This window comes from Rhineura floridana, chromosome 2, assembly GCF_030035675.1.
Source record: "Rhineura floridana isolate rRhiFlo1 chromosome 2, rRhiFlo1.hap2, whole genome shotgun sequence".
Classification (NCBI taxonomy): Eukaryota; Metazoa; Chordata; class Lepidosauria; order Squamata; family Rhineuridae; genus Rhineura; species Rhineura floridana.
Window position 1 is genome coordinate 26,733,844 of NC_084481.1, and position 10,883 is coordinate 26,744,726.

Sequence of the window (10,883 nt, forward strand, 5' to 3'; positions counted from 1 at the left end):
TAGTATACATTGTCTTGATGTTTTTTCTGTAATGTAAATAAACTATTTATATCACACAATATAGTTTTTTCTTTTTCATGTATTTGTTATATATAATAAATACTCAGTGATGAGAAAAAATGCTTTCTTAAATAATCGTGTTATCTTTTGACATTATAAGTTCTCTTGACAACGGCTGCCTCCCTGAATATAGTTAGGCTTCTTAAACTGAAATGACGACAAGGAGGTTTAAGCAGCCTAAACAGTGAAGGATTGTGGCCAATACTAGAAGACTCAACCACTGTAATTGTGTCTCTGTGCATTTATTACTTTGATTATCATCATCCAATATGTTTTCTACTCTCTTCTTTACCGGGAACCACCAGTTGGATTACTTTAGTGCTTTCTGCAATTTATATATAAAAAAAATCCTCTTAGTTGATACTGATAATCTTGCTTGGATTTTATGGGTTAATCAAATGGGTGGGGGAAGCTACAAAGGCTTTGAGCAACTATGGGCCCCTTTGAAATTTACCAGATATGAAACAAGGGGAGACAACTGACACTGCAAACTCCTTTTGCAACTTCCTAAGAGCTCTAATTAGCCAAATCTCAGATAATATCCTCACCTATGACATTATTCAATGTTATTGTGTTTATTTTTGCTTATTATTTCCTTGTAATCATATGTTCCTTACCCCTAATAATTCTGTCCTTTAAAAAAAAACACCCTTAGCTGGACCACAGCTCAGTGGTAGTATGCATGCTTTGCGTGTCAAAGGTCCCAAGTCCAATCACTGGTATCTCCAGTTTTTTTTTAAAAAAAACAAGCATGAGGGAACAGATGATGAGAAAATTACACATAAGTTACGTTGAATTAGTAAAGCAAGTTGAGTATTGGTTCTCTACTACATTTGGAAGCTGCAGTTACAAGGCCTGGGAGCATGACCATCCTTGTTGTCCCAAATCCTCTGTGGGCCTTCTCCACGCAGCTGCTTGTATGGATATGAACCCAAGTGGCCCAGGCTGGTTATAATCTCAGTTCTTCTCTCCTTGCTGGTGGGATGTCACAGGTATTGCTATATAATGAATAGAACAGAATGTTGGGGTTTAGACCATGACGGGAGATCTATTTTCAAATCTCCATTAAGCACTTTAAGCTCTCAGCCTATAGAGTTGTCATTAAGGTAAAAGAGGTGATGGTTTGAAAGCATTTTATACACAGAGTAAAGAAAACATCAAGTGTAAAGCTCTGGGGCGAAATAAGAATATTGGTGATAACAATAGTCTTATAAAAAAGTTACATGTAGGTGTCTCCCCTTCCTCAACCTCCCTTCTCCAGCCCTAATCTCTGCTGGGAATCTACTGTTCCAATGACATGGAAACATCTGTTCGACTATTGCAAATATTACCTATATGCCTGTGGTGAGTTAGACTGTCTGTAACATTCTTTCCCAACCAGGTACCTTCCAGATGGTTTTGGACTATAATCCCCATCTTCCCTGACCCATGGTCATGTTGGCTGGGGCTGATGGAAGTTGGAGTTCAAAACATCTAGAGGGCACCAAGTTGGGAATATGTGAAAAGGAGACTCACAAGGGAATCTCAAGCACTACCTTTGATATTGCATGAAGATAACCCAATCTCTTGATAACTGAGGTATCTAAAACTAGCTGCTTGTGGGCTATGTTAAAATTACGAACTTTAAAAAGTTAGTAGCAAAACTAGCTAAAATGTCAGTCTGCTGCTTCCTTAGAAATATTTTAGAACAGAAGAAGAGCATGTTGGATGGGGCAAAAGGCCTGTCTAGTCCAGCACCCTGTTCTCACAGTGGCCAACAAGATGCCCATGGGAAGCCCACAAGCAGGACCTGAGAACAAGCCACTCTTTCCTCCTGCAGTTTCCAGCAACTGATATTCAGAAACATACCACCTCTGACTAGGAGGCAGAGGATAGCCATCAGGGCTAGTAGCCACTGATAGCCTTATCCTCCATGAACTTGCAGAATCCTCTTTAAAAGCCATCCAAGCTGGTGGCCATCTTGTTGTAGGAGTAGTTTAACTCTATGCTCTGTGAAGAATATATATATATATATTTGTCTGTCCTGAATTTTCCAACATTCACCTTCACTGGATGGCCCCAAATTTTAGCATTATGTTGCTGCAACATAGTTCTTTTATTAAGGAAAGTTCAAAGCTATAAACAAAACGCCACATGGATAAAGGTATAACACTCCAATTCCATTATGTATAATAAAGCTAATCTAAATGTTCATCAGCTGGCATTTCAGAGACAAACATCCATTCAACAAGGCTGAAATGCCCCCCCCCCATTTGTATTACCTGTTTTTTCTTTTTAGATATTTCTTTGTGGCCTTTGTTTCTCCTGGCTGAGATTGGTTCGTAACTATTTGTCATTATGTCTTGAGTGCCTAACTACCCATTACATTAATGGCATGATTAGCAATCATGGCATGGACTTTTAACCAAGGGGAGGCAACTGCCATCACCACACGATGTGGGGAGAAGAGGCTTAACCCTTCCCTCCCTGGTTGCAATCTCAGTTTTTGCTTTTGTTTTAAAAAAGCAACCTGTAAGCATTAGGGAAAAAATGTCCCTGTTAGAAACAAAAATAGTTGTCATTGGCATCAGATGAACTGGGTCCAGATGATGCTTACAACTTGGTCCTTTGCTAATTCTAATTATGTGTGTGAGCAGAATTGCAGCCTGAGCCTAACCAAGTTTAGTGTGCTTAAAATAGATTCTCTCTCTCTCTCTCTCTCTCTCTCTCAAATTACCAGTGAACAGGTCAGTTCAAACCACTTCATGAAAACAGCCCTGTATCCCCTTGTATTCACACCCTACACCCATATTTAAAATTTAAATTTAAAAAGACCACATGTGACCAAGATGGAGAGGTTGCTTTGATGTGCTATGATCACCAACCTCACTTTTAACAGTAAGTTAACTCTCACTTTATGACAAAACTTACAGCTATGACAAAAAGTTCATTTACAATCGGGGGCAGTGGGAACAGGGCGGTTAATGGCATGCCTGATGAGGGATGAGAGGAGAGACAGACTTTAATCATTTTATTTTCAAAGAAGCTTTAGAGAAGATGAATTTTTCCTGAGCTTTATCTGAACAAAATAAGAGACTGAGTAATTCCCCATTCACTTTTCATACAGCCCCTGATCTCTAGTTACATACAATTACAGGTACACTTGAATATCTTGATTCCCTCATTTGACTGAGAACCATCTGCAGAATCAGGATGTGAATACACATCAGAATGGCACACCTACCTTGTGACATTTGTCACATCTATACCATACATTTAAAGTACATTTAATATGGCTTCCTCCAAAGAATCATGGGAACTGTAGTTTACCCCCTCACAGAGCTATAGTTCCCAGCACCCTTAAAAGCAACAGTTCCCAGGGTTCTTTGGGAGAAGGCATGTATTTATATGTATGGTGTGGATGTGGGTTCAGATGGTGAAGCATCCATTGCAATCCCCAACTGCAGTCAAAAGTTTGGATGTGGGTGTGCATTCCTCTACATATCCCCACCCACCATATCTTGGGCAACTCATTGCATACAACACAATAGTGGCACATGTCTGTTACTGGATCTGGGCCTTTCTCCAGGATCCATCTTAGGCAGCATTTGGAGCCCACATTGTTTACATACCAGCAATGCAGATAGATTTATCTGTCATGTAGATATCAGATCCATCAGAGAGATGAGCAAAACAACCAGAGAGTCCAATATGGGACCACATAGGTGGGATTGCATAAAACCATTAAGAGTTAATTCAGGTATTACTTACCAGTAGGAGATTGTAGATGAAAGAATTTCCTGCTTTGATTCTGATTCCCTGATGTTAAATTAACATCTAAAGGTGTGTGGCTCTTGACTACAATAACTGACTATGGATGAAGTCATATAAAAGGGGAAATTTTCTGAAACAAAAAGGTGTTTTTATGTCACTCAACAAACATATTTATTAAGAAAAGCATCTGCTTATTTCTTTCCCTCACTCTGCCAGTAATGCTGCCATAATTTATTGTAGTAAGCGGGGATAGTCCAATGTCAAAGACAAGGGTGGGTGAATCATAGCAGCACCTTCACGGGAGATAACTTTCTCCACAGTTGTATCTGCTGCCTGTGTTTCATACTTCTTGTAAAACATAAATCTTCTGATTCTGTCACTAGAGTTATAGTAAACACTTGGCCTTAACAACGGATCTGATCCAATTTCTTCTAAATTATGTAAAACAAATTATCTCTCAGATAGAGTAATGCATCATGGGTAATAATTGCCTGACTTCTGAGAAACATTAGATAGTTCAAAATCTTTTTTTAAAAATGGTTGATAAAAGTTTGAGAAATCATAAAGCTAGTCAAATTAATCATTTTTAAGAATGACTGTCACTCAGATTGAAGGAGACCAATAATCCAATATATTGTAAGTATGGGTGGACAAATATTTCAATTTCAGATTTCTCTCTAATTTTTCCATTCTTAAGTTCCATTCTCTACATTTCTGCATCAGTTTGCAATTATTATTAAAAAACAAACAAAACTCATCCTACAAATTCATCAGCATTTTAGGGTCCATTTCTCTAAGCATACACTTTTTCTATGTAATTTTACCTAATACATTTTTGCAAGCAATTTCCTCAATATATTGCATTTCATATTGTTTTTTTACTAATAGATTCATGCTGATGCACACTTTCCCCTGATGTGTGCATTTTTGTTTTCTGGTTGGAGATGTGCATTGCAAAATTTGGAGAAGTGATTTTGAAGGATAACTGTGTTCCATTTGTGTAGTTTTGGGAAATGAAATCCAAACCAAATTCTCCCCCGTCCCTAACTGTAAGAGACGATGAGACAGAGCAGAGATGGGGAACCTGGTGGTCTTTCAGATGTTGTTGGACTCCAGCTGACATCATCCCTGACCACTGGGCATGTTAACTGGGCCTGATGGGAGTTGGAGTCCAATAATATCTAAAAGGCCACAGGTTCCCCACCTCCCAGATACAGGACAAGCTTATAGTTCAGTCACAACTGCTGTAACTGTACAGCCTGGTAAAGGAGTTGCGTGTTATGCATTCAATTTTATATATAAGCTTGGTGTTTACAGTTTGTATTTGTCATAATCCTGAAACACTTGGCCTTTGCATTCCTACTGTAGTGTTTCCTGTGGAACTCTCAACCAATGGAGATGTTCTCCAACACAAATATTAGCTTCAGAGCAGGGATTTTCTTCAAAATTCTTAATCTTCTGCAGTTCCAGTAATTATCACCTCTACCCTATACAGATATTGTTATTACTATTTATTCAATTGGTATGCTGCTTTTCCACACAAACATGTCCAAAGTGGCTCACAACACAAAAGAAAAAATGCATATCAATATAACACTACAACAGTCCAATATCCAAACACAATACTACCATCCAAACAAATAATTCATCTTGATAATAGAAATGTCACAACATTTGAAATATGTTATAAAATAAAATATATACATATATTTATTGTGGCCAATCCATCATATTCAATTTATTTTGTAGGAAACAGAAGTTAACATGAGAATCACAAATTCAAAAAAGCCCTAGCTGAGACATAACTCTCCATCAAAAATATATGCTCAAATGTCAAAGAAGATTCACAGTCCTTATTTAACAAATGGGTACTGTTAACAAACAGGCACTGAAAGATAACAGCTTGCTCAAGGTCACATGGAAGGATGAGTGCAAAGTGGGCAGTAAATTTGGATTCCCAGCCTAAGTGTTTGGTAGAGCTGCAGGGCTCCTGTTAAGTTTTACATATACAATTCAAGCTCTGCATAAAAAACCCTTTAAAATGGTATGTTATCCAAACAGGTATGGACATCCCAAAACAACCAAGGCTATCTGGCTGGATCCTAAAGCAGTAGAGGGCTTTTCATAAATGTAAATGTAAAGGACCAAACGCCACCAGTTATACACCAAAACAGCTTATCACACAGGCAATCTGACAGTTCCTGAACTGTGTATGCCCCTATATTGCAATTTTCTCTACTTGCTATCACCCTCTTTTCCATGGCACCTATTACCTACCAAAAGGACAATCAAGTCTTAATGGTGTGTTCCTTTGCCACAGTACAGTGTCTTAATGCTTTCTATCTCTGTATACTTTCTGGTGGAGAACTGAGAATTATTAAATGCATGGTTTTGATATGATTTCAAATTAATTACAAATAATTGAGCCGAGCTGAGGATATGTATTAGAGTCCAGTCAGCAGCAGCAGCAATGCTCAGATTTGAAAACCATTGTGGCATCACAAACTCCACTGATGTTTCCTCATTGGAGCCACAAGGAGCAAAGCTGCACCCTAGAGAAATGCCATTTCAGTTGCCAACAGTGAAAGCCTGTAGTCCAGTGATAGCTCTGCCTAGGATGAGTGCATGGATGTCATTGGTCCCTTTGTATGTGTTGACAGCCTCCAGGTTCATGACATGCCTGATAACATGATACTCATCAGCGATTCCATTGTCTCCCAACATGTCACAGGATTGCCAGGTGATCTCCAAAGCTTTCCTACAGGAATTACGTCTCACATGGAGATAATCTCAGAGGTTGCCTTGTCTTCGTCTTTCAGACAAGCTTGTAGACAAGCTTATAAGCCAATAGTGATCTCTGCGAGCATGTCAGCCATGAATCTGAATCAGCTGGTTTCTTGCAAGGGGGACTTCAAACTGGGTCCTGTCCAGGGTTTCCTGCCGCAGTGTCCACAGGCAGAACTCAGCAGCTCCCGGGACTCCCCATGCAATGCCATAGTGAGCACTGTTCAAGCAGCCAAAGGGCCCAGCAAGTCCAGACACACTGGGTAGCAGGTTTTCTTCAGGAATCTCCACATCCTCCATAACAATCATTCCAGTGACAGAGGCTTGCAGCACAAATTTGTCCTTGATCTTTGGAGTGGGGAGACATGCCATGTTACAAGAGGAAGCCCCACACTTTGGCGTCCTCACACACAACCCACACCACATACAGATTGGCCATTGGAGAATTGGTGATCCAGGTCTTGGTGCCTTTTGAGTGTGTAGGTCTTTCTGGAGGGGCTGAATTGGGCCCACATCGCCATGCTGCCAGGGTCACTCCCATGGCTGGGTTCTGTAAGAGCAAAACAGCCCAGCAACTCTCCCTTGGCAAGGTGTGGCAAGTATTTCTGCCTCTGCTTCTCTGTCCCATATGCATGTATAGGGTGCATCACCAAAGATGATCGTACACTCATGACAGAATGGTAACTGCTGTCTACCCTCTTAATTCCCCTTGCCAGAAGTCCGTATGCCACATAGGTGGTTCCTGAACAGCCATAACCTTTGATGTACGGCCCAGGATGATCACCGCTCCCATTTCTGACACAATTTCCCAGTGAAAGACTTTGATTCTATTGGCCATGAGGATCTTGGGCACCAGTTTTTCCCGGCAATAGATGCGAAATGAGTCCTGGATCATTATGTCCTCCTGAGTCAGGAACCTCTCCAACTGTGGGTAGAAACACACTCACTGTTCTGCCAGTTCCAGTGCGTCTTTGCCTCTCTCTCTTCTGAAAACAGGGGCACACGACACTACTCAAACCCTGCCCCTTTTTACTGTAAAACCTAGTGGGATTAGCCGGAGTGCCTTTTGTTTCAATTGCTTCTAAGAGATTTCACAGCTGATCAGCAGATCAACCTGTTTCCCCTCCAGGTGTAGCCAATGAAAATGCTTTGATCCGGCGACTAAAGTGTTTACAGCCTGTAAGGCCTCTTGCCAGTCAAACTGGATTCTTGGGACTTTGGCTTTTTTCCTCAAGGGCGTTGCTTCTTTTTCCTTTTGTGCACCTATGCTGGTGCCCTGTCACATGGGCCTGTCACACAACAGATACACCGCAAAAGCCACCTAGCAGGTAATCTCAGAGCCATCTGGACGAGTGCCTAAGTTTGCACCGTGCACCGTTTTGCAAGCCTGCAAAGTGGCGGAAGGCCAACAAGAAGACCACCTCGTCTGCACCAGTTTCACAACAAACACCTCCATAGGCCAAAGTGCTTTTGCAGCCTTTCCCTTCCTGGCCTTTATCACTGGCCTTTTAAAAATTTTAAAAAAATTAAACCCTGCAGTTTAAATGCAAAGACACATTAAACATCATGTCTAGTTTGGCCCTAAGTGCAATAGCAAATCTGGCTCAGTGACATCTGAAAAAAAGTGATGGGAGAACCATGTTTAACAGGAAAAGAACAGGCGAGAGGGGCAGAATCCTGTTCCTGCCTGCAGTTTATTTTCCTGCAGTCTGTCCTGCAACTGCTCTTCTCCTGAGTCAGTCTAGCCCTGACTTGTTGCCAGAAACCAAGTTCTCAGAGGATGGACCAGGCACTGCACAGGTCAAGGACCTTGAGGAGCAGGCAGGATCTCCTGGAATCAGTGCTGAGTATCTCCTTGAGGGGCCTTCTGGTAGGAAACCTGCTGAAGAGCCCTTTGAGCTGTCAGAATCAGAGGTAGAGCCACTCCTCTTTCTTTGACAATGCCAGCTCCAAAAGGTCCAGGCCCCAAACCAACAGTGTTAATATAGCATGTATCTACAAACTGAGAGTCATCATACAACTTGTGAGTAAGCAACCCCTGGAACTCCTTTACAACCAGCAGCTGGGGTTCGGGTGTGGTCTAGGAGTTTCGAGCCTTCCAGTTGCTGGAAACATCACAGGCATTCAGCAACTGGTAGCAAATTGGCTCATGAGTTAAGGGCCCCTGCCTCGCTGAAGTCCCAGTGATGCTGTCATTGGACTGTTCCCTGCCCTTCTTTCTGGATCATATTTTGGACCTAGATCAGGGCTTTCCCAAAATGTGGTCCATGGACCATCAGTGGTCCATGAGCTTCATTCAGGTGGTCTATGGCATGCCTGTAAAAATACAATTAAAAACCATACAGCATCTTAATTGCTGTAACAGTCTGAAAAATCATGAAGCGATCTGCCAAGACAGCAATTTTCAAGTGGTCTGTGGGGAAAATGGTTTGGGAACCACTGGCTGAGATTGATCCTCTCTGCTAGACCCTGGCTTCTTGGGACCCTAGTCCTTGAGGGCACCTCCTGGAGCATGACCCCCTGGAGTATGCTGAGATGGGGAAAAGCACTGGGGGAGAGGGACTGCAGGGGAGGGCCCAGCATTCCTCACTTGTTGCCCCCATGGCCGTGAAAATCAGGCCCCAATTTCCTACTCTCTACAAGATATGGGAAGGTTTGTTTTTAAAGTAAGTGTGTGTTTACTTTAGCTTTAGCTACTTTAGCTTTTGGGCAGGTCTAAATCCTGAATCTTCCAAATTTTCCAGTGTGAAAATCACTCTCATCCCCATCAGCAGTTTTTCCATGCAATGCTCTGAAAGGGGGGTGGGTGGGAATGTTTGTAGTGCTGCATCATCCCCTGCAGTTTGCTCACTCTTTGCCAAGAGTGGGGGAGGATTGCCTCCTTCCAGCTCCTTCCAAACAGGAATCTGTAGTTTGTTGTGATCCACAAGCAGAAACTTCCCATCTCCCCCCCCCCAGTCGTGCTCAAAGGAGGGTGGAAAGGGAGGAAAGAGTTCACAACCCAAGAATTGCATCTGCTCATTTTTATAACAGTAAACCATGGTTGGGGAAAGATCACAACTCAGTGGTAGAACTTTGCATGTAGAAGGCAGATGGAATCACAAGCATCTCTAACAAAAGGCTCTAGTAACAACTGATAGGAAAGACTTACCTGTGCCTGAGACTATGGAAAGCTGCTACTGGAGATGGGCAAATTTGGGGAAGGGCCATGGCTCAATTGTAGAGCATCTACAGTAGGGCCCCGCTTTGCTGCGCTCCGCTTTGCAGCGTTCCACCGATACAGCGGTTGTCAATTGCAGAAAGACCCTGCTCCTATGGTGCTTGTTCCACTTTTATGGCATTTTTCGGGCGTCGGGCACCATTTTAGACAATGTTAGTCAATGCATTCCGCTTTACGGTGGATTTCGCTTTACAGCGGTGGTCCGGAACAGAACCTGCCGTATGAGCGGGGCCCTACTGTACTTTGCATGCAAAAGGTCCCAGTTTCAATCCCTGGCATCTCCAGGTAGGTCTGGGAGAGAATCCTACCTGAAAACCTAGAGAGCTGCTGCCAATCAGTGTAGACAATACTAAGCTAGATGGACTAGTGGTCTGCCTCAGTATAAGGTGGCTACCTATGCTCTTCCTTTGTTCCTGTGTCAATTTTGGTTTCTCTCAGTTTCTCATTTTTCCAGTCTTCAATTCATTTCTGCAGATCTCCGCATCCATTTGTGGCTTTTTCCCTCAAGTCCTCATGGAAATTTGCCAGCATTTTAGTGCAAATGTCTCCTAATATACACATTTTTGTATGCAATGTTGCCTAATACACACATCTGTGTAAATAAATTGTCTCTTAATCCATTCTTGTATGTTATTTTCACAAATATTTTCACTTTAGTATACAGGCATACCCCACTTTAACGTTCGCAATGGGACCAGAGAGTATACTTTAAGCGAAAATAAACTTTAAGTGAAGCAATTGTCTTCACTTGTACTGCATGCAATCACCACTAGATGGCAGCGGCGTCACGCCAATAAAGTGTACGTTATTGTGAAGCGCACGAACGTTAAGTGGGGTATGGGGACGTATGGAGCATGTACGTTATAGCGAGGCGATGTTAAGTGAAGTGACGTTAAGCAGGGTATGCCTGTATATGTTTTTGTACACATTACTTGGCTGGAAACTGCACTGAAAAATTTGAGAAGTGTGAATTTTGAAGGATGGCTGTGTTTCAATTTGCATGTTGTGGAAAGTGTGAATTAGGTAGGTTCACTTTGAAGTGCAAACTGAATCAAATTTCTCCCCC

At 42.0% G+C, this 10,883-nt stretch overlaps 1 pseudogene; it reads right to left on the reverse strand.

Moving 5' to 3' along the window:
- Window positions 1-6,381: 6,381 nt before the first annotated feature.
- Window positions 6,382-7,941, reverse strand: LOC133378100 (glutaryl-CoA dehydrogenase, mitochondrial-like; annotated as a pseudogene).
- Between the last annotated feature and the right edge of the window lie 2,942 nt (window positions 7,942-10,883).